Source organism: Anastrepha obliqua, chromosome 6, assembly GCF_027943255.1.
Source record: "Anastrepha obliqua isolate idAnaObli1 chromosome 6, idAnaObli1_1.0, whole genome shotgun sequence".
Taxonomy (NCBI): Eukaryota; Metazoa; Arthropoda; class Insecta; order Diptera; family Tephritidae; genus Anastrepha; species Anastrepha obliqua.
The window spans coordinates 79,139,906-79,163,527 of record NC_072897.1 but is presented as its reverse complement, the minus strand read 5'-3'; the positions used below and the strand labels follow the sequence as shown (position 1 = coordinate 79,163,527).

At 34.9% G+C, this 23,622-nt stretch overlaps 2 pseudogenes; both read right to left on the bottom strand.

Annotated features, from left to right (window-relative positions):
- Window positions 1–6,599: 6,599 nt before the first annotated feature.
- LOC129250799 (uncharacterized) lies at window positions 6,600–10,155 on the bottom strand (annotated as a pseudogene).
- Window positions 10,156–10,279: 124 nt separating this feature from the next.
- Window positions 10,280–22,020, bottom strand: LOC129250798 (uncharacterized; annotated as a pseudogene).
- Window positions 22,021–23,622: the final 1,602 nt, after the last annotated feature.

Below are 23,622 nucleotides of genomic sequence, written 5' to 3'. Positions count from 1 at the left end.
CAAGTATATAAAGCAGTGCGTATAATGAGTTTGAATCATTATTATGGTAAATTGATCCATGTATCCGAAAACAATAAGGGCCACGTCCTGGTGGCCACGTCCTCTACAATTTTAGCTTCAAAAGATGCAAAAGCGAATGAGCTATTTATTTGTCTTATATTCTCTAAGTAATGGGACCGGAAAGAGTTCAAATTATTTTCAAAAACCCTTTCCAAAAAATCAGGTATGCGAGGTATCGGTATCTGCACTTTCCCACCGTGGCAGCATGTAAGGAATTGATTTCTTCCCTATAAAAATTTTTTCTTTATCAAGTTTACCAAAGTTTTTCAATAATGGAAAGTTACCTTTTCACATTTAAAATGTTTAGCATTGCAATGCAAACATATACTGGTTAAACCACCAAGCGTGTTATATTCTGCATTAAATGCTGGATCTAGAGCTTTTTTGTATGTACTTGTGCTTGCATGAATACGGACCTAAAAAACATGAAATCGTTTAAAACATATGTATATTATATGAAGCGGAAGCAAAGAGATGTAAGTTTTCAACAAAAACCGATTTAAGCGCACAACCACTTTGTTAAAACTCTATCTTATTTGAAGGATAGACATGTACTCTTTTCTAGTACGACACATCGCGTGCCAAATGCCAAAAGGGCGTTTACAGTAAGTAGATGGATCCATGCCAAAAGCGTATCAAATAAAAAACTAATTTGTCTCTCTCTCTTCATTTTTTAAAACTATTTAAAATTTTGAGTTTTGCAAAAAGGATCAAGCGGACACAAAATTTTTAAATACATACATACGTTTATATATTGTAGATCAATTGTACCATATATGAACGAAAAGCAAAGTGGATGCTTCTACCAATCATATCCAATACGTGACGTTTCAAACATTTATCACTTACTTACCTGCTCTATTCCTCCACTTAAAGTAGGAACTCTTCTACGAACTCTTCTTGGGCGTCCTCTAGGCATATTTTAAAATTAAATATGTATGTATGTACTTTTTTCTCAAAATAAATTCTATTTTGCGTCTGCCCAAAACTCTTACTAATTTGCACTGTTACCGTTGTTTTAAGTGAACTGACAAATTTCAAGTAAATTGTCAATTTATACCACATCATGGCAATACCATCACAACAAAATTTTGAAAAAAATTCGCAGCAACCGTTGGGACTATGTTCATGAATACATATGTATTTATTAGTAAGGATAACAAAACAAAACAATTATTGAGAATCCAAATGTATACAATGCTGTGCTCATTAGAAAGAGAGCTAAACAAAGCAAACGTACTCATATATACATATGTGTTTGTGTGTCATCCCGCTTTGCATAGACATCGCTGTTATCAATATGAAAATTTTGATAACTTTACACGCAAATATTTCATGAACTAATTAACCAATTTTAATTTTTATAATTTTCCGGAAATATGCTCATCAAAACCTTTCTTTTGATATATAATATATTTCATATCTGTACATATTGTAGTTAAGTCAGAATAAGCGCCATGTTTTAAAATAATAAAATAATACTATAGAAGAAGATAAAACAAGAAGATTATTGCGATCACAACAAAATTCTGAAAAAAATTCGCAGCAACCGTTGGGACTATGTTCATGAATACATATGTATTTATTAGTAAGGATAACAAAGCAAAACAATTATTGAGAATCCAAATGTATACAATGCTGTGCTCATTAGAAAGGGAGCTAAACAAAGCAAACGTACTTATATACATATATGCGTATATTTGTGTGTCAACCCGCTTTGCATAGACATCGCTGTTATCAATATGAAAATTTTGATAACTTTACACGCAAATATTTCATGAACTAATTAACCAATTTTAATTTTTATAATTTTCCGGAAATATGCTCATCAAAACCTTTCTTTTGATATATATTTCATATCTGTACGTGTTGTAGTTTAGTCAGAATAAGCGCCATGTTTTAAAATAATACTATAGACTAGTATGTAACCCCCGAAAATCGGGTGGGCTTTTTTCCCACGGAAAGTAAACAGCATATGTGACACTTTTATATATTAAAAGTTATGATGATTAGAAAAGTGTATATTTTTATTCATATGTAATACCTATGTAAGAACTTATGCATGCCTATAACATTTTTAAAATGTTGTTCAGTTAAATGAGTAATTTTCTTTTTTAAATTACTTCATTATAAACTACATTCAACGTGAAGTTTTCGTTATTGCCCATTTGAACGCGTATATTTTCCCAGGATCTAACCCGGCTTAACGCAACATAAAGTTGGCCGTGGGCAAAGCAATCCTCCTTTAAATGAAGCGCCACCCTTGATAATGTTTGCCCCTGGGCCTTATTTATAGTTATGGCGAAGGCTATTATAATTGGAAATTGGCGACGCTTCAACGTAAAGGGAAGTGTGGTTTCGCTCGGCTGCAAATTTATACGAGGCAATAGAAATCGCCTTCCCTGAGCCTCTCCGCATAACACTTCCGCGTGCAAGCAATTCGGATGCATTTCTTTTACGATAAGTCGTGTGCCATTCACCAATCCTTCTTCTGGGCTTAAATTGCGAATCAACATTATCACTGTTCCAATTTTCAATTGAAGCTTATGCGGCGGAGTTCCACTAAAATTGAGGGAGTGTAAAAATTCCACTGGGAATCTTTCCTGATCTTGTGAATCTTGTGAAACAATCGTATCAGCGCTGAGATATGTGCGCTCTTGACCAGGTAGCATATCGACTATACTCGAGTTTATGATGGCACATTGATCATTTTTTGGACATAATATGGCTCGGTCTTTTAAATTATCAATTTCTATTATTCCATTATTTGGTTGGAAAACCCAGTCAATGAGGTTTCCGTTTTTTAAAAGAATTTGATCAGGAATTTTTACTCTTGATGCATTGTCTTGCCCTTCGCCGTGTCCTAAGCGCAAAAGAAAATTACAATAGTCGGATTCTTGAGTACGCATATTGATTGTGAGCTTAAATGATTTAAAAAATTTCCACAAAGAGCAACGTTTTAAACAATTATCAACTATGCCAGTTCGCGTACTTCTCGGTACCACAGGCAAAACTTGCCTAAAGTTTCCACCCAGAATAATAATTTTCCCACCAAAAGGCGTCTAATTTTGGTGAATATCGCGCAAAAGACGATCTAAACACAACAGAGCTCTGCCAGGTACCATGCTAGCTTCATCCCAAATAATAGTTTTTGCTGTCTTTAATGCCTGACCAACTTTAGTGTTTGGTTTTACCAAAGAAACTGACGATTCAGTCAACGGTATGGGAAATTTAAAAACGCTGATGCTTTCCATTTAAATTCAACCGGGCTATTCGGGTCATGTTCTTCGATTTCGATGTAACTTAAATATGTTGCTCTCTGGTCAAAATAATGAGACACGTATTTTTTTGTTCGCCCGAAAAATTTGTTTTTCAAGAGTTATCGGCAATTTTGTTTTTCGCCTCAAACTCGATTTTTTTTAATTATATAAGAAAATTTTTTTTTTAAATGCCCATAACTGAGTCAAAAATGAACCGATTTTAATAATTTTGGGTTCAAAATGATCGTAATTACATACACAAGCGACTTCATGTAGAAACAATTGCAAAAAAGTAGTTGAAATTTTTTTATTTAGCAAAAAAGAAAAAAAATTGAAATTTTTTCGAAATTCAATATTTCAAAAAGTGTATTTTTTTTTTTTTTATAACTTTTTCCAAATCAAAAGGACATCTCAAGCTTTACTTGAGCTGCATGCCTAGTAGCTAAAATGAGTTGTTTTTGAGTAATGAATTTTTGAGTAAACACCCTGTTTCGCACTTTTTGTTTTTCGCAAAATAAAAAATTTTCAACTACTTTTTTGGAACTATTTCTATATGAAATCGCTCGTGTAAGTAATGACGATCATTTTGAACCCAAAATTATTAAAATCGGTTCATTTTTGACTAAGTTATGAGCATTTAAAAAAAAAAAAATCTTATATTATTAAAAAAAATCGATTTTGAGCCGAAAAACAAAATTGCCGATAAAGCTAGAAAAAAATTTTTTTGGGCGAAAAAAAAAATACGTGTCTCATTATTTTGACCAGAGAGCAACATATTTGAGTTACATCGAAATCGAAGAACATGTCCCGAAAAGCCCTTTTGAATTGAAATGGAAAGAATCTATATAAGAAATTTTTTTTTAATTGCTCATAGCTTAGTCAAAAATAAGCCGATTTGAATGATTCTGGGTTCAAAATAATTGTAATTACTTACACGAGCGACTTCATGCAGAAACAATTGCAAAAATGTAGTTGAAAATGTTTTATTTTGCAAAAAACAAAGAGTGCGAAACAGGGTGTTTACTCAAAAATTCATTACTCAAAAACAACTCATTTTAGCTACTAGGCATGCAGCTCAATTAAAGTTTGAGATGTCCTTTTGATTTGGAAAAAGTTATAAAAAAAAAAAAATACACTTTTTGAAATATTGAATTTCGAAAAAATTTCAATTTTTTTACTTTTTTGCTAAATAAAAAAATTTCAACTACTTTTTTGCAATTGTTTCTACATGAAATCGCTTGTGTATGTAATTACGATCATTTTGAACCCAAAATTATTAAAATCGGTTCATTTTTGACTAAGTTATGGGCATTTAAAAAAAAAATTTTCTTATATAATTAAAAAAAATCGAGTTTGAGGCGAAAAACAAAATTGCCGATAACTCTTGAAAAAAAATTTTTTCGGGCGAACAAAAAAATACGTGTCTCATTATTTTGACCAGAGAGCAACATATTTAAGTTACATCGAAATCGAAGAACATGACCCGAATAGCCCGGTTGAATTTAAATGGAAAGCATCCGCTGTGAGCAGTTCGCCCGCCTGGCAACAAAATTGAAGCTATACCTGTCCAAGCTACGGTAATCACTGTTTCTCCAATACCATGAATATAGTGAGTAAGAGTTTTATATAGAAATGTTTTTCCAGAGCCACCAGGTCCTTCAATAAAAACAGCTTTAACAGATATGCCCTCATCATTTAGCATTGTACATACTTCGTCAAAAATGTGTTTTTGTTCTCGATTAAGCTGATATTTTAATGTTTGTGCGCATATCAAATCGACTTCAATGTCAGTTGTTAAAGTTGTAAGGTTGTCTGCAAAAGAAACTTCCGGCAAACCAAAATGTTTTAAAGATGTATTGTGGGAAAGTATTGTAAAATTTGATTAATTTCCCGCAACGCCAATATTTCACTTTCTACTACATTATTATCTCTTACAAAATCTTCAATAAAATATTTTTTAAATGTTGTCCAAAGTTCAAGGGGCGAAGTAGGTTCTCCAAACACGCAAATCATGGCAAAAATACGTCTTAACTGTGAGGGCATTTTGAAGGTAGAAACTTCTGTCAAAACAGCAACCCATTCCGAGTTATCCACTAATAGCTTTCGTTTGACGGCCGATTCCCAAAAAGAAGAGAGGAGCTCATTACCAACTGTCAATAAATCATTGTATGATTTAGGACCCTTTATGGAAACTAACAGTAAACGTAATGTAAATCGTTTTCGATCCTTTGGATCAACCGTATAAATTCTGCCTATTGCGTTGGCTAAATTTTTTCTTCTCTGCCACGAACGTGAGCCTTGTTGCCAAGTGTAATGCTCAGGAATTTCTTGGTAAGTCAATGTATTAGCAAAAGTATCTATTGTATTCAGCTTAAAGTACGCAGTAAGTGTAGTGTCTCGGAATTCCGTAATCGCTTCTGCTATAATAGCACTGTCTTCACGAAAGTAAATATTTTGTAAATTTGGAAGGTGTACCGCAAGAGGTTTTACTGTGTGTGATTTTTCCTGCATTGGAAATTCAAAAAGTCTCCAACACGCTTCTGGTGCGCTTACATACCAGTTACTACCAGGCTGTTCAATGATCTGAATACTTGCACAATCATATCCTTTATAGATATATTTATGTAGGTACTTAACACTTTTGATTGAAGAACATATTTCAACATTGATGTGAGCGGCGTATTTTTTTGTTAAGTATTTATTATATGGTACGATCCATCGATTATCTAATTCAATTTGGTTTTGATTGACTCGAACTAAAACTTTGCTCCCGTCATCGCGGCGACGATACTGGGGATACCCATTGACATCTTGCAAAGTAACTTCTTGAAATAGTTTTGGATATTTTTTTGTGCATTCTCCAGATTCTGACATGCAAGGCGATGAAGGATTAAGTGGGCCACATGGACCATGCACCATACATTTTAAAACAATTTCATGAAGTTCAGGCTCAGTTTCTTTATTCGGAATTTCAGCACAAACAGCCAAGTCTATAATAGAAGCATCAATAATGGCATCTGCATCATGAAGAGCAACCAAAATATGTGCATGCGGTAGACCTCTTTTTTGAAATTCTATTACGTATAGAAAATATTTCACCCTTCCAAATACATGCTTTTTTGAAATATCATTTAAAAGATCTTTTAGTTTTTGCTTAAAAACTCGCGCTATTAACTCAGGACGCATTTGTGGTACTTGATACTGTTCAATGTTTTGAGTTATCTCAGGCCATTTTGGATTAGAGGTAAAAGTTATGAAAAGTGACGGCTTTCCATGTTTTCAAACAATAGCCATGGCATCTTGGTAATGCATATTCATATTGCGAGGTGAGCCTAGAAAACTGGAAGGCAGAACGACAATGCGACCAGGGCGTGCATTTTCTAGTTCTGCTTGACGCATAACATAATCGTGTAAGCTAGCATATGTTTCAACTCGAAGCTGATGTTGGTGATTACGCAAAAACGCCAACCTTGCACCCTCTATTCTAACGTACTGATCAACTAAATATTGTTGCCAAAGTTTACCTGAAGCATGAAGTAAGCTGAAACCTTCTCGAATCGCCATTCGATATCCAACGAATTGCAACTGTGTGACCCTGAACCTGCAACTTGTTCTGTATTCTTGCTCATGTAGTAGTGCTTCGTCGTATCCTGGCTCACCATAGGGAAATAAAAGAGGGTAAACCAAGGGATCGCATAATCTATGTAAAGTTGAAATCGTGGTGCAATACTGTGTTTCTGAGCTGTGAGAAAATACTCTTAAATCACGGCTTGCCGGTGGTTCACCATCCTCAGTTGTGAAAACGGCTGCAGTTTCTGAGCAGTTAGGCAAATTATAACGCCGATTCGCATGACTACTGAAGAAAATCATGCTCACTTTGTGCGGAACTCGATTTGCCTATCGTGCCCTCTGTTCCTCCTCGCGTTCAACTTGTGCCATAAATTTATACTGACGGGCTAAGGGATTCACGGTTGATATCATCTCGTGTAGGCATTTCATCAAGGAACTATCGCAATTTGCATTCCTTTGTAGTCGAATGTCAGTGGCTTGGTCAGTATCAAGTATATAAAGCAGTGCGTATAATGAGTTTGAATCATTATTAGCATGAAGAGGACCCACTCGATGGTAAATTGATCCATGTATCCGAAAACAATAAGGGCCACGTCCTGGTGGCTCTACAATTTTAGCTTCAAAAGATGCAAAAGCGAATGAGCTATTTATTTGTCTTATATTCTCTAAGTAATGGGACCGGAAAGAGTTCAAATTATTTTCAAAAACCCTTTCCAAAAAATCAGGTATGCGAGGTATCGGTATCTGCACTTTCCCACCGTGGCAGCATGTAAGGAATTGATTTCTTCCCTATAAAAAATTTTTCTTTATCAAGTTTACCAAAGTTTTTCAATAATGGAAAGTTACCTTTTCACATTTAAAATGTTTAGCATTGCAATGCAAACATATACTGGTTAAACCACCAAGCGTGCTATATTCTGCATTAAATGCTGGTTCTAGAGCTTTTTTGTATGTACTTGTGCTTGCATGAACACGGACCTAAAAAACATGAAATCGTTTAAAACATATATTATATGAAGCGGAAGCAAAGAGATGTAAGTTTTCAACAAAAACCGATTTAAGCGCACAACCACTTTGTTAAAACTCTATCTTATTTGAAGGATAGACATGTACTCTTTTCTAGTACGACACATCGCGTGCCAAATGCCAAAAGGGCGTTTACAGCAAGTAGATGGATCCATTCCAAAAGCGTATCAAATAAAAAACTAATTTGTCTCTCTCTCTTCATTTTTTAAAACTATTTAAAATTTTGAGTTTTGCAAAAAGGATCAAGCGGACACAAAATTTTTAAATACATACATACGTTTATATATTGTAGATCAATTGTACCATATATGAACGAAAAGCAAAGTGGATGCTTCTACCAATCATATCCAATACGTGACGTTTCAAACATTTATCACTTACTTACCTGCTCTATTCCTCCACTTAAAGTAGGAACTCTTCTACGAACTCTTCTTGGGCGTCCTCTAGGCATATTTTAAAATTAAATATGTATGTATGTACTTTTTTCTCAAAATAAATTCTATTTTGCGTCTGCCCAAAACTCTTACTAATTTGCACTGTTACCGTTGTTTTAAGTGAACTGACAAATTTCAAGTAAATTGTCAATTTATACCACATCATGGCAATACCATCACAACAAAATTTTGAAAAAAATTCGCAGCAACCGTTGGGACTATGTTCATGAATACATATGTATTTATTAGTAAGGATAACAAAACAAAACAATTATTGAGAATCCAAATGTATACAATGCTGTGCTCATTAGAAAGAGAGCTAAACAAAGCAAACGTACTCATATATACATATGTGTTTGTGTGTCATCCCGCTTTGCATAGACATCGCTGTTAACAATATGAAAATTTTGATAACTTTACACGCAAACATTTCATGAACAAATTAACCAATTTTAATTTTTATATTGTAATTTTCCGGAAATATGCTCATCAAAACCTTTCTTTTGATATATAATATATTTCATATCTGTACATATTGTAGTTAAGTCAGAATAAGCGCCATGTTTTAAAATAATAAAATAATACTATAGAAGAAGATAAAACAAGAAGATTATTGCGATCACAACAAAATTCTGAAAAAAATTCGCAGCAACCGTTGGGACTATGTTCATGAATACATATGTATTTATTAGTAAGGATAACAAAGCAAAACAATTATTGAGAATCCAAATGTATACAATGCTGTGCTCATTAGAAAGGGAGCTAAACAAAGCAAACGTACTTATATACATATATGCGTATATTTGTGTGTCAACCCGCTTTGCATAGACATCGCTGTTATCAATATGAAAATTTTGATAACTTTACACGCAAATATTTCATGAACTAATTAACCAATTTTAATTTTTATAATTTTCCGGAAATATGCTCATCAAAACCTTTCTTTTGATATATATTTCATATCTGTACGTGTTGTAGTTTAGTCAGAATAAGCGCCATGTTTTAAAATAATACTATAGACTAGTATGTAACCCCCGAAAATCGGGTGGGCTTTTTTCCCACGGAAAGTAAACAGCATATGTGACACTTTTATATATTAAAAGTTATGATGATTAGAAAAGTGTATATTTTTATTCATATGTAATACCTATGTAAGAACTTATGCATGCCTATAACATTTTTAAAATGTTGTTCAGTTAAATGAGTAATTTTCTTTTTTAAATTACTTCATTATAAACTACATTCAACGTGAAGTTTTCGTTATTGCCCATTTGAACGCGTATATTTTCCCAGGATCTAACCCGGCTTAACGCAACATAAAGTTGGCCGTGGGCAAAGCAATCCTCCTTTAAATGAAGCGGCACCCTTGATAATGTTCGCTCCTGGGCCTTATTTATAGTTATGGCGAAGGCTATTATAATTGGAAATTGGCGACGCTTCAACGTAAAGGGAAGTGTGGTTTCGCTCGGCTGCAAATTTATACGAGGCAATAGAAATCGCCTTCCCTGAGCCTCTCCGCATAACACTTCCGCGTGCAAGCAATTCGGATGCATTTCTTTTACGATAAGTCGTGTGCCATTCACCAATCCTTCTGCTGGGCTTAAATTGCGAATCAACATTATCACTGTTCCAATTTTCAATTGAAGCTTATGCGGCGGAGTTCCACTAAAATTGAGGGAGTGTAAAAATTCCACTGGGAATCTTTCCTGATCTTGTGAATCTTGTGAAACAATCGAATCAGCGCTGAGATATGTGCGCTCTTGACCAGGTAGCATATCGACTATATCGAGTTTATGATGGCACATTGATCATTTTTTGGACATAGTATGGCTCGGTCTTTTAAATTATCAATTTCTATTATTCCATTATTTGGTTGGAAAACCCAGTCAATGAAGTTTCCGTTTTTTAAAAGAATTTGATCAGGAATTTTTACTCTTGATGCATTGTCTTGCCCTTCGCCGTATCCTATGCGCAAAAGAAAATTATTAGGATTCTTGAGTGCGCATATTGATTGTGAGCTTAAATGATTTAAAAAATTTCCACAAAGAGCAACGTTTTAAACAATTATCAACTATGCCAGTTCGCGTACTTCTCGGTACCACAGGCAAAACTTGCCTAAAGTCTCTACCCAGAATAATAATTTTCCCACCAAAAGGCGTCTAATTTTGGTGAATATCGCGCAAAAGACGATCTAAACACAACAGAGCTCTGCCAGGTACCATGCTAGCTTCATCCCAAATAATAGCTTTTGCTGCCTTTAATGCCTGACCAGCTTTAGTGTTTGGTTTTACCAAAGAAACTGACGATTCAGTCAACGGTATGGGAAATTTAAAAACGCTGTGAGCAGTTCGCCCGCCTGGCAACAAAATTGAAGCTATACCTGCCCAAGCTACGGTAATCACTGTTTCTCCAATACCACGAATATAGTGAGTAAGAGTTTTATATAGAAATGTTTTTCCAGAGCCACCAGGTCCATCAATAAAAACAGCTTTAACAGATATGCCCTCATCATTTAGCATTGTACATACTTCGTTAAAAATGTGTTTTTGTTCTCGATTAAGCTGATCTTTTAATGTTTGTGCGCATATCAAATCGACTTCAATGTCAGTTGTTAAAGTTGTAAGGTTGTCTGCAAAAGAAACTTCCGGCAAACCAAAATGTTTTAAAGATGTATTGTGGGAAAGTATTGTAAAATTTGATTAATTTCCCGCAACGCCAATATTTCACTTTATAAAATATTCTTTAAATGTTGTCCAAAGTTCAAGGGGCGAAGTAGGTTCTCCAAACACGCAAATCATGGCAAAAATACGTCTTAACTGTGAGGGCATTTTGAAGGTAGAAACTTCTGTCAAAACAGCAACCCATTCCGAGTTATCCACTAATAGCTTTCGTTTGACGGCCGATTCCCAAAAAGAAGAGAGGAGCTCATTACCAACTGTCAATAAATCATTGTATGATTTAGGACCCTTTATGGAAACTAACAGTAAACGTAATGTAAATCGTTCTCGATCCTTTGGATCAACCGTATAAATTCTGCCTATTGCGTTGGCTAAATTTTTTCTTCTCTGCCACGAACGTGAGCCTTGTTGCCAAGTGTAATGTTCAGGAATTTCTTGGTAAGTCAATGTATTAGCAAAAGTATCTATTGTATTCAGCTTAAAGTACGCAGTAAGTGTAGTGTCTCGGAATTCCGTAATCGCCTCTGCTATAAAGCACTGTCTTCACGAAAGTAAATATTTTGTAAATTTGGAAGGTGTACCGCAAGAGGTTTTACTGTGTGTGATTTTTCCTGCATTGGAAATTCAAAAAGTCTCCAACACGCTTCTGGTGCGCTTACATACCTAGCATCTACAAAAGTCGTTATCTCATCAAAATTAATGCAGTTACTACCAGGTTGTTCAATGATCTGAATACTTGCACAATCATATCCTTTATAGATATATTTATGTAGGTACTTAACACTTTTGATTGAAGAACATATTTCAACATTGATGTGAGCGGCGTATTTTTTTGTTAAGTATTTATTATATGGTACGATCCATCGATTATCTAATTCAATTTGGTTTTGATTGACTCGAACTAAAACTTTGCTCCCGTCATCGCGGCGACGATACTGGGGATACCCATTGACATCTTGCAAAGTAACTTCTTGAAATAGTTTTGGATATTTTTTTGTGCATTCTCCAGATTCTGACATGCAAGGCGATGAAGGATTAAGTGGGCCACATGGACCATGCACCATACATTTTAAAACAATTTCATGAAGTTCAGGCTCAGTTTCTTTATTCGGAATTTCAGCACAAACAGCCAAGTCTATAATAGAAGCATCAATAATGGCATCTGCATCATGAAGAGCAACCAAAATATGTGCATGCGGTAGACCTCTTTTTTGAAATTCTATTACGTATAGAAAATATTTCACCCTTCCAAATACATGCTTTTTTGAAATATCATTTAAAAGATCTTTTAGTTTTTGCTTAAAAACTCGCGCTATTAACTCAGGACGCATTTGTGGTACTTGATACTGTTCAATGTTTTGAGTTATCTCAGGCCATTTTGGATTAGAGGTAAAAGTTATGAAAAGTGACGGCTTTCCATGTTTTCTAACAATAGCCATGGCATCTTGGTAATGCATATTCATATTGCGAGGTGAGCCTAGAAAACTGGAAGGCAGAACGACAATGCGACCAGGGCGTGCATTTTCTAGTTCTGCTTGACGCATAACATAATCGTGTAAGCTAGCATATGTTTCAACTCGAAGCTGATGTTGGTGATTACGCAAAAACGCCAACCTTGCACCCTCTATTCTAACGTACTGATCAACTAAATATTGTTGCCAAAGTTTACCTGAAGCATGAAGTAAGCTGAAACCTTCTCGAATCGCCATTCGATATCCAACGAATTGCAACTGTGTGACCCTGAACCTGCGACTTGTTCTGTATTCTTGCTCATGTAGTAGTGCTTCGTCGTATCCTGGCTCACCATAGAGAAATAAAAGAGGGTAAACCAAGGGATCGCATAATCTATGTAAAGTTGAAATCGTGGTGCAATACTGTGTTTCTGAGCTGTGAGAAAATACTCTTAAATCACGGCTTGCCGGTGGTTCACCATCCTCAGTTGTGAAAACGGCTGCAATTTCTGAGCAGTTAGGCAAATTATAACGCCGATTCGCATGACTACTGAAGAAAATCATGCTCACTTTGTGCGGAACTCGATTTGCCTGTCGTGCCCTCTATTCCTCCTCGCGTTCAACTTGTGCCATAAATTTATACTGATGGGCTAAGGGATTCACGGTTGATATCATCTCGTGTAGGCATTTCATCAAGGAACTATCGCAATTTGCATTCCTTTGTAGTCGAATGTCAGTGGCTTGGTCAGTATCAAGTATATAAAGCAGTGCGTATAATGAGTTTGAATCATTATTAGCATGAAGAGGACCCACTCGATGGTAAATTGATCCATGTATCCGAAAACAATAAGGGCCACGTCCTGGTGGCCACGTCCTCTACAATTTTAGCTTCAAAAGATGCAAAAGCGAATGAGCTATTTATTTGTCTTATATTCTCTAAGTAATGGGACCGGAAAGAGTTCAAATTATTTTCAAAAACCCTTTCCAAAAAATCAGGTATGCGAGGTATCGGTATCTGCACTTTCCCACCGTGGCAGCATGTAAGGAATTGATTTCTTCCCTATAAAAAATTTTTCTTTATCAAGTTTACCAAAGTTTTTCAATAATGGAAAGTTACCTTTTCACATTTAAAATGTTTAGCATTGCAATGCAAACATATACTGGTTAAACCACCAAGCGTGCTATATTCTGCATTAAATGCTGGATCTAGAGCTTTTTTGTATGTACTTGTGCTTGCATGAATACGGACCTAAAAAACATGAAATCGTTTAAAACATATATTATATGAAGCGGAAGCAAAGAGATGTAAGTTTTCAACAAAAACCGATTTAAGCGCACAACCACTTTGTTAAAACTCTATCTTATTTGAAGGATAGACATATACTCTTTTCTAGTACGACACATCGCGTGCCAAATGCCAAAAGGGCGTTTACAGCAAGTAGATGGATCCATTCCAAAAGCGTATCAAATAAAAAACTAATTTGTCTCTCTCTCTTCATTTTTTAAAACTATTTAAAATTTTGAGTTTTGCAAAAAGGATCAAGCGGACACAAAATTTTTAAATACATACATACGTTTATATATTGTAGATCAATTGTACCATATATGAACGAAAAGCAAAGTGGATGCTTCTACCAATCATATCCAATACGTGACGTTTCAAACATTTATCACTTACTTACCTGCTCTATTCCTCCACTTAAAGTAGGAACTCTTCTACGAACTCTTCTTGGGCGTCCTCTAGGCATATTTTAAAATTAAATATGTATGTATGTACTTTTTTCTCAAAATAAATTCTATTTTGCGTCTGCCCAAAACTCTTACTAATTTGCACTGTTTCCGTTGTTTTAAGTGAACTGACAAATTTCAAGTAAATTGTCAATTTATACCACATCATGGCAATACCATCACAACAAAATTTTGAAAAAAATTCGCAGCAACCGTTGGGACTATGTTCATGAATACATATGTATTTATTAGTAAGGATAACAAAACAAAACAATTATTGAGAATCCAAATGTATACAATGCTGTGCTCATTAGAAAGAGAGCTAAACAAAGCAAACGTACTCATATATACATATATGCGTATATTTGTGTGTCAACCCGCTTTGCATAGACATCGCTGTTATCAATATGAAAATTTTGATAACTTTACACGCAAATATTTCATGAACTAATTAACCAATTTTAATTTTTATAATTTTCCGGAAATATGCTCATCAAAACCTTTCTTTTGATATATAATATATTTCATATCTGTACATATTGTAGTTAAGTCAGAATAAGCGCCATGTTTTAAAATAATAAAATAATACTATAGAAGAAGATAAAACAAGAAGATTATTGCGATCACAACAAAATTCTGAAAAAAATTCGCAGCAACCGTTGGGACTATGTTCATGAATACATATGTATTTATTAGTAAGGATAACAAAGCAAAACAATTATTGAGAATCCAAATGTATACAATGCTGTGCTCATTAGAAAGGGAGCTAAACAAAGCAAACGTACTTATATATTATACATATATGCGTATATTTGTGTGTCAACCCGCTTTGCATAGACATCGCTGTTATCAATATGAAAATTTTGATAACTTTACACGCAAATATTTCATGAACTAATTAACCAATTTTAATTTTTATAATTTTCCGGAAATATGCTCATCAAAACCTTTCTTTTGATATATATTTCATATCTGTACGTGTTGTAGTTTAGTCAGAATAAGCGCCATGTTTTAAAATAATACTATAGACTAGTATGTAACCCCCGAAAATCGGGTGGGCTTTTTTCCCACGGAAAGTAAACAGCATATGTGACACTTTTATATATTAAAAGTTATGATGATTAGAAAAGTGTATATTTTTATTCATATGTAATACCTATGTAAGAACTTATGCATGCCTATAACATTTTTAAAATTTTGTTCAGTTAAATGAGTAATTTTCTTTTTTAAATTACTTCATTATAAACTACATTCAACGTGAAGTTTTCGTTATTGCCCATTTGAACGCGTATATTTTCCCAGGATCTAACCCGGCTTAACGCAACATAAAGTTGGCCGTGGGCAAAGCAATCCTCCTTTAAATGAAGCGCCACCCTTGATAATGTTTGCCCCTGGGCCTTATTTATAGTTATGGCGAAGGCTATTATAATTGGAAATTGGCGACGCTTCAACGTAAAGGGAAGTGTGGTTTCGCTCGGCTGCAAATTTATACGAGGCAATAGAAATCGCCTTCCCTGAGCCTCTCCGCATAACACTTCCGCGTGCAAGCAATTCGGATGCATTTCTTTTACGATAAGTCGTGTGCCATTCACCAATCCTTCTGCTGGGCTTAAATTGCGAATCAACATTATCACTGTTCCAATTTTCAATTGAAGCTTATGCGGCGGAGTTCCACTAAAATTGAGGGAGTGTAAAAATTCCACTGGGAATCTTTCCTGATCTTGTGAATCTTGTGAAACAATCGAATCAGCGCTGAGATATGTGCGCTCTTGACCAGGTAGCATATCGACTATACTCGAGTTTATGATGGCACATTGATCATTTTTTGGACATAGTATGGCTCGGTCTTTTAAATTATCAATTTCTATTATTCCATTATTTGGTTGGAAAACCCAGTCAATGAGGTTTTCGTTTTTTAAAAGAATTTGATCAGGAATTTTTACTCTTGATGCATTGTCTTGCCCTTCGCCGTATCCTATGCGCAAAAGAAAATTATTAGGATTCTTGAGTGCGCATATTGATTGTGAGCTTAAATGATTTAAAAAATTTCCACAAAGAGCAACGTTTTAAACAATTATCAACTATGCCAGTTCGCGTACTTCTCGGTACCACAGGCAAAACTTGCCTAAAGTCTCCACCCAGAATAATAATTTTCCCACCAAAAGGCGTCTAATTTTGGTGAATATCGCGCAAAAGACGATCTAAACACAACAGAGCTCTGCCAGGTACCATGCTAGCTTCATCCCAAATAATAGCTTTTGCTGCCTTTAATGCCTGACCAACTTTAGTGTTTGGTTTTACCAAAGAAACTGACGATTCAGTCAACGGTATGGGAAATTTAAAAACGCTGTGAGCAGTTCGCCCGCCTGGCAACAAAATTGAAGCTATACCTGTCCAAGCTACGGTAATCACTGTTTCTCCAATACCACGAATATAGTGAGTAAGAGTTTTATATAGAAATGTTTTTCCAGAGCCACCAGGTCCATCAATAAAAACAGCTTTAACAGATATGCCCTCATCATTTAGCATTGTACATACTTCGTTAAAAATGTGTTTTTGTTCTCGATTAAGCTGATCTTTTAATGTTTGTGCGCATATCAAATCGACTTCAATGTCAGTTGTTAAAGTTGTAAGGTTGTCTGCAAAAGAAACTTCCGGCAAACCAAAATGTTTTAAAGATGTATTGTGGGAAAGTAAAATTTGATTAATTTCCCGCAACGCCAATATTTCACTTTCTACTACATTATTATCTCTTACAAAATCTTCAAAATATTATTTATTATTTTTACATTGATTTCTTTTAAATTTATTAAATTTGAAGAGTGATATTTGTATAGTTTGACTTTAATTTTATTTAAATAGTTTATTTAAAATATTGATTTGTGGTGTCAATGATATGATTTTTTATCATTTTAAATCGTGAGAAAGTATTTATCTATTTGTAGAATTTGATTTTTGGTTTTAATTTTATTTAGAACTAATATTTTTTTATTTAGATTGTTAATGTTAATTAAGGATTTTTGTATATTTATTGAATGAGAAGTAGTTAGATTTAATTCTTGTTGAATTGTTATAACTTTTTTATTTGATTGAATGAGTCTATTATTTATATCTTTTGTTTTACTAATTTCTTCTTTAGTTATTTATTATAGAAAGGAATATATGGGGGAGATGTAAATATTAATCGTTTTATTATATTAGTTCTTATATTTGTTTTGTCTATAATGTTATTAATTATTAGTCCTAATTTAATTAGAATTTTATTAGGATGAGCTGGATTGGGATTAGTTTCTTATTGTTTAGTAATTTATTTTCAAAATGTGAAATCTTATAATGCTGGTATATTAACTGCTTTGTCTAATCGAATTGGTGATGTTGCTTTTTTATTAGCTATTGCTTGAATACTAAATTATGGAAGTTCAAATTATATTTTTTATTGTTGTGCAAAGTTCAAGGGGCGAAGTAGGTTCTCCAAACACGCAAATCATGGCAAAAATACGTCTTAACTGTGAGGGCATTTTGAAGGTAGAAACTTCTGTCAAAACAGCAACCCATTCCGAGTTATCCACTAATAGCTTTCGTTTGACGGCCGATTCCCAAAAAGAAGAGAGGAGCTCATTACCAACTGTCAATAAATCATTGTATGATTTAGGACCCTTTATGGAAACTAACAGTAAACGTAATGTAAATCGTTCTCGATCCTTTGGATCAACCGTATAAATTCTGCCTATTGCGTTGGCTAAATTTTTTCTTCTCTGCCACGAACGTGAGCCTTGTTGCCAAGTGTAATGTTCAGGAATTTCTTGGTAAGTCAATGTATTAGCAAAAGTATCTATTGTATTCAGCTTAAAGTACGCAGTAAGTGTAGTGTCTCGGAATTCCGTAATCGCCTCTGCTATAAAGCACTGTCTTCACGAAAGTAAATATTTTGTAAATTTGGAAGGTGTACCGCAAGAGGTTTTACTGTGTGTGATTTTTCCTGCATTGGAAATTCAAAAAGTCTCCAACACGCTTCTGGTGCGCTTACATACCTAGCATCTACAAAAGTCGTTATCTCATCAAAATTAATGCAGTTACTACCAGGTTGTTCAATGATCTGAATACTTGCACAATCATATCCTTTATAGATATATTTATGTAGGTACTTAACACTTTTGATTTAAGAACATATTTCAACATTGATGTGAGCGGCGTATTTTTTTGTTAAGTATTTATTATATGGTACGATCCATCGATTATCTAATTCAATTTGGTTTTGATTGACTCGAACTAAAACTTTGCTCCCGTCATCGCGGCGACGATACTGGGGATACCCATTGACATCTTGCAAAGTAACTTCTTGAAATAGTTTTGGATATTTTTTTGTGCATTCTCCAGATTCAGACATGTAAGGCGATGAAGGATTAAGTGGGCCACATGGACCATGCACCATACATTTTAAAACAATTTCATGAGGTTCAGGCTCAGTTTCTTTATTCGGAATTTCAGCACAAACAGCCAAGTCTATAATAGAAGCATCAATAATGGCATCTGCATCATGAAGAGCAACCAAAATATGTGCATGCGGTAGACCTCTTTTTTGAAATTCTAATTATTACGTATAGAAAATATTTCACCCTTCCAAATACATGCTTTTTTGAAATATCATTTAAAAGATCTTTTAGTTTTTGCTTAAAAACTCGCGCTATTAACTCAGGACGCATTTGGGGTACTTGATACTGTTCAATGTTTTGAGTTATCTCAGGCCATTTTGGATTAGAGGTAAAAGTTATGAAAAGTGACGGCTTTCCATGTTTTCTAACAATAGCCATGGCATCTTGGTAATGCATATTCATATTGCGAGGTGAGCCTGGAAAACTGGAAGGCAGAACGACAATGCGACCAGGGCGTGCATTTTCTAGTTCTGCTTGACGCATAACATAATCGTGTAAGCCAGCATATGTTTCAACTCGAAGCTGATGTTGGTGATTACGCAAAAACGCCAACCTTGCACCCTCTATTCTAACGTACTGATCAACTAAATATTGTTGCCAAAGTTTACCTGAAGCATGAAGTAAGCTGAAACCTTCTCGAATCGCCATTCGATATCCAACGAATTGCAACTGTGTGACCCTGAACCTGCGACTTGTTCTGTATTCTTGCTCATGTAGTAGTGCTTCGTCGTATCCTGGCTCACCATAGGGAAATAAAAGAGGGTAAACCAAGGGATCGCATAATCTATGTAAAGTTGAAATCGTGGTGCAATACTGTGTTTCTGAGCTGTGAGAAAATACTCTTAAATCAGGGCTTGCCGGTTGTTCACCATCCTCAGTTGTGAAAACGGCTGCAATTTCTGAGCAGTTAGGCAAATTATAACGCCGATTCGCATGACTACTGAAGAAAATCATGCTCACTTTGTGCGGAACTCGATTTGCCTGTCGTGCCCTCTATTCCTCCTCGCGTTCAACTTGTGCCATAAATTTATACTGACGGGCTAAGGGATTCACGGTTGATATCATCTCGTGTAGGCATTTCATCAAGGAACTATCGCAATTTGCATTCCTTTGTAGTCGAATGTCAGTGGCTTGGTCAGTATCAAGTATATAAAGTAGTGCGTATAATGAGTTTGAATCATGAATCCATGTATCCGAAAACAATAAGGGCCACGTCCTGGTGGCCACGTCCTCTACAATTTTAGCTTCAAAAGATGCAAAAGCGAATGAGCTATTTATTTGTCTTATATTCTCTAAGTAATGGGACCAGAAAGAGTTCAAATTATTTTCAAAAACCCTTTCCAAAAAATCAGGTATGCGAGGTATCGGTATCTGCACTTTCCCACCGTGGCAGCATGTAAGGAATTGATTTCTTCCCTATAAAAAATTTTTCTTTATCAAGTTTACCAAAGTTTTTCAATAATGGAAAGTTACCTTTTCACATTTAAAATGTTTAGCATTGCAATGCAAACATATACTGGTTAAACCACCAAGCGTGTTATATTCTGCATTAAATGCTGGATCTAGAGCTTTTTTGTTATGTACTTGTGCTTGCATGAATACGGACCTAAAAAACATGAAATCGTTTAAAACATATATTATATGAAGCGGAAGCAAAGAGATGTAAGTTTTCAACAAAAACCGATTTAAGCGCACAACCACTTTGTTAAAACTCTATCTTATTTGAAGGATGGACATGTACTCTTTTCTAGTACGACACATCGCGTGCCAAATGCCAAAAGGGCGTTTACAGCAAGTAGATGGATCCATTCCAAAAGCGTATCAAATATAAAACTAATTTGTCTCTCTCTCTTCATTTTTTAAAACTATTTAAAATTTTGAGTTTTGCAAAAAGGATCAAGCGGACACAAAATTTTTAAATGCATACATACGTTTATATATTGTAGATCAATTGTACCATATATGAACGAAAAGCAAAGTGGATGCTTCTACCAATCATATCCAATACGTGACGTTTCAAACATTTATCACTTACTTACCTGCTCTATTCCTCCACTTAAAGTAGGAACTCTTCTACGAACTCTTCTTGGGCGTCCTCTAGGCATATTTTAAAATTAAATATGTATGTATGTACTTTTTTCTCAAAATAAATTCTATTTTGCGTCTGCCCAAAACTCTTACTAATTTGCACTGTTTCCGTTGTTTTAAGTGAACTGACAAATTTCAAGTAAATTGTCAATTTATACCACATCATGGCAATACCATCACAACAAAATTTTGAAAAAAATTCGCAGCAACCGTTGGGACTATGTTCATGAATACATATGTATTTATTAGTAAGGATAACAAAGCAAAACAATTATTGAGAATCCAAATGTATACAATGCTGTGCTCATTAGAAAGAGAGCTAAACAAAGCAAACGTACTCATATATACATATATGCGTATATTTGTGTGTCAACCCGCTTTGCATAGACATCGCTGTTATCAATATGAAAATTTTGATAACTTTACACGCAAATATTTCATGAACTAATTAACCAATTTTAATTTTTATAATTTTCCGGAAATATGCTCATCAAAACCTTTCTTTTGATATATAATATATTTCATATCTGTACATATTGTAGTTAAGTTAGAATAAGCGCCATGTTTTAAAATAATACTATAGACTAGTATGTAACCCCCGAAAATCGGGTGGGCTTTTTTCCCACTTAAAGTAAACAGCATATGTGACACTTTTATATATTAAAAGTTATGATGATTAGAAAAGTGTATATTTTTATTCATATGTAATACCTATGTAAGAACTTATGCATGCCTATAACATTTTTAAAATTTTGTTCAGTTAAATGAGTAATTTTCTTTTTTAAATTACTTCATTATAAACTACATTCAACGTGAGGTTTTCGTTATTGCCCATTTGAACGCGTATATTTTCCCAGGATCTACCCGGCTTAACGCAACATAAAGTTGGCCGTGGGCAAAGCAATCCTCCTTTAAATGAAGCCCCACCCTTGATAATGTTCGCCCCTGGGCCTTATTTATAGTTATGGCGAAGGCTATTATAATTGGAAATTGGCGACGGTTCAACGTAAAGGGAAGTGTGGTTTCGCTCGGCTGCAAATTTATACGAGGCAATAGAAATCGCCTTCCCTGAGTCTCTCCGCATAACACTTCCGCGTGCAAGCAATTCAGATGCATTTCTTTTACGATAAGTCGTGTGCCATTGTTCCAATTTTCAATTGAAGCTTATGCGGCGGAGTCCCACTAAAATTGAGGGAGTGTAAAAATTCCACTGGGAATCTTACCTGATCTTGTGAATCTTGTGAAACAATCGTATCAGCGCTGAGATATGTGCGCTCTTGACCAGGTAGCATATCGACTATACTCGAGTTTATGATGGCACATTGATCATTTTTTGGACATAATATGGCTCGGTCTTTTAAATTATCAATTTCTATTATTCCATTATTTGGTTGGAAAACCCAGTCAATGAGGTTTCCGTTTTTTAAAAGAATTTGATCAGGAATTTTTACTCTTGATGCATTGTCTTGCCCTTCGCCGTGTCCTATGCGCAAAAGAAAATTACAATAGTCGGGTTCTTGACTACGCATATTGATTGTGAGCTTAAATGATTTAAAAAATTTCCACAAAGAGCAACGTTTTCAACAATTATCAACTATGCCAGTTCGCGTACTTCTCGGTACCACAGGCAAAACTTGCCTAAAGTCTCTACCCAGAATAATAATTTTCCCACCAAAAGGCGTCTCATTTTGGTGAATATCGCGCAAAAGACGATCTAAACACAACAGAGCTCTGCCAGGTACCATGCTAGCTTCATCCCAAATAATAGCTTTTGCTGCCTTTAATGCCTGACCAACTTTAGTGTTTGGTTTTACCAAAGAAACTGACGATTCAGTCAACGGTATGGGAAATTTAAAAACGCTGTGAGCAGTTCGCCCGCCTGGCAACAAAATTGAAGCTATACCTGTCCAAGCTACGGTAATCACTGTTTCTCCAATACCACGAATATAGTAAATAAGAGTTTTATATAGAAATGTTTTTCCAGATCCACCAGGTCCATCAATAAAAACAGCTTTAACAGATATGCCCTCATCATTTAGCATTGTACACACTTCGTTAAAAATGTGTTTTTGTTCTCGATTAAGCTGATCTTTTAATGTTTGTACGCATATCAAATCGACTTCAATGTCAGTTGTTAAAATTGTAAGGTTTCTGCAAAAGAAACTTCCGGCAAACCAAAATGTTTTAAAGATGTATTGTGGGAAAGTATTGTAAAATTTGATTAATTTCCCGCAACGCCAATATTTCACTTTCTACTACATTATTATCTCTTACAAAATCTTCAATAAAATATTCTTTAAATGTTGTCCAAAGCTCAAGGGGCGAAGTAGGTTCTCCAAACACGCAAATCATGGCAAAAATACGTCTTAACTGTGAGGGCATTTTGAAGGTAGAAACTTCTGTCAAAACAGCAACCCATTCCGAGTTATCCACTAATAGCTTTCGTTTGACGGCCGATTCCCAAAAAGAAGAGAGGAGCTCATTACCAACTGTCAATAAATCATTGTATGATTAAGGACCCTTTTTGGAAACTAACAGTAAACGTAATGTAAATCGTTTTCGATCCTTTGGATCGACCGTATAAATTCTGCCTATTGCGTTGGCTAAATTTTTTCTGCTCTGCCACGAACGTGAGCCTTGTTGCCAAGTGTAATGTTCAGGAATTTCTTGGTAAGTCAATGTATTAGCAAAAGTATCTATTGTATTCAGCTTAAAGTACGCAGTAAGTGTAGTGTCTCGGAATTCCGTAATCGCTTCTGCTATAATAGCACTGTCTTCACGAAAGTAAATATTTTGTAAATTTGGAAGGTGTACCGCAAGAGGTTTTACTGTGTGTGATTTTTCCTGCATTGGAAATTCAAAAAGTCTCCAACACGCTTCTGGTGCGCTTACAT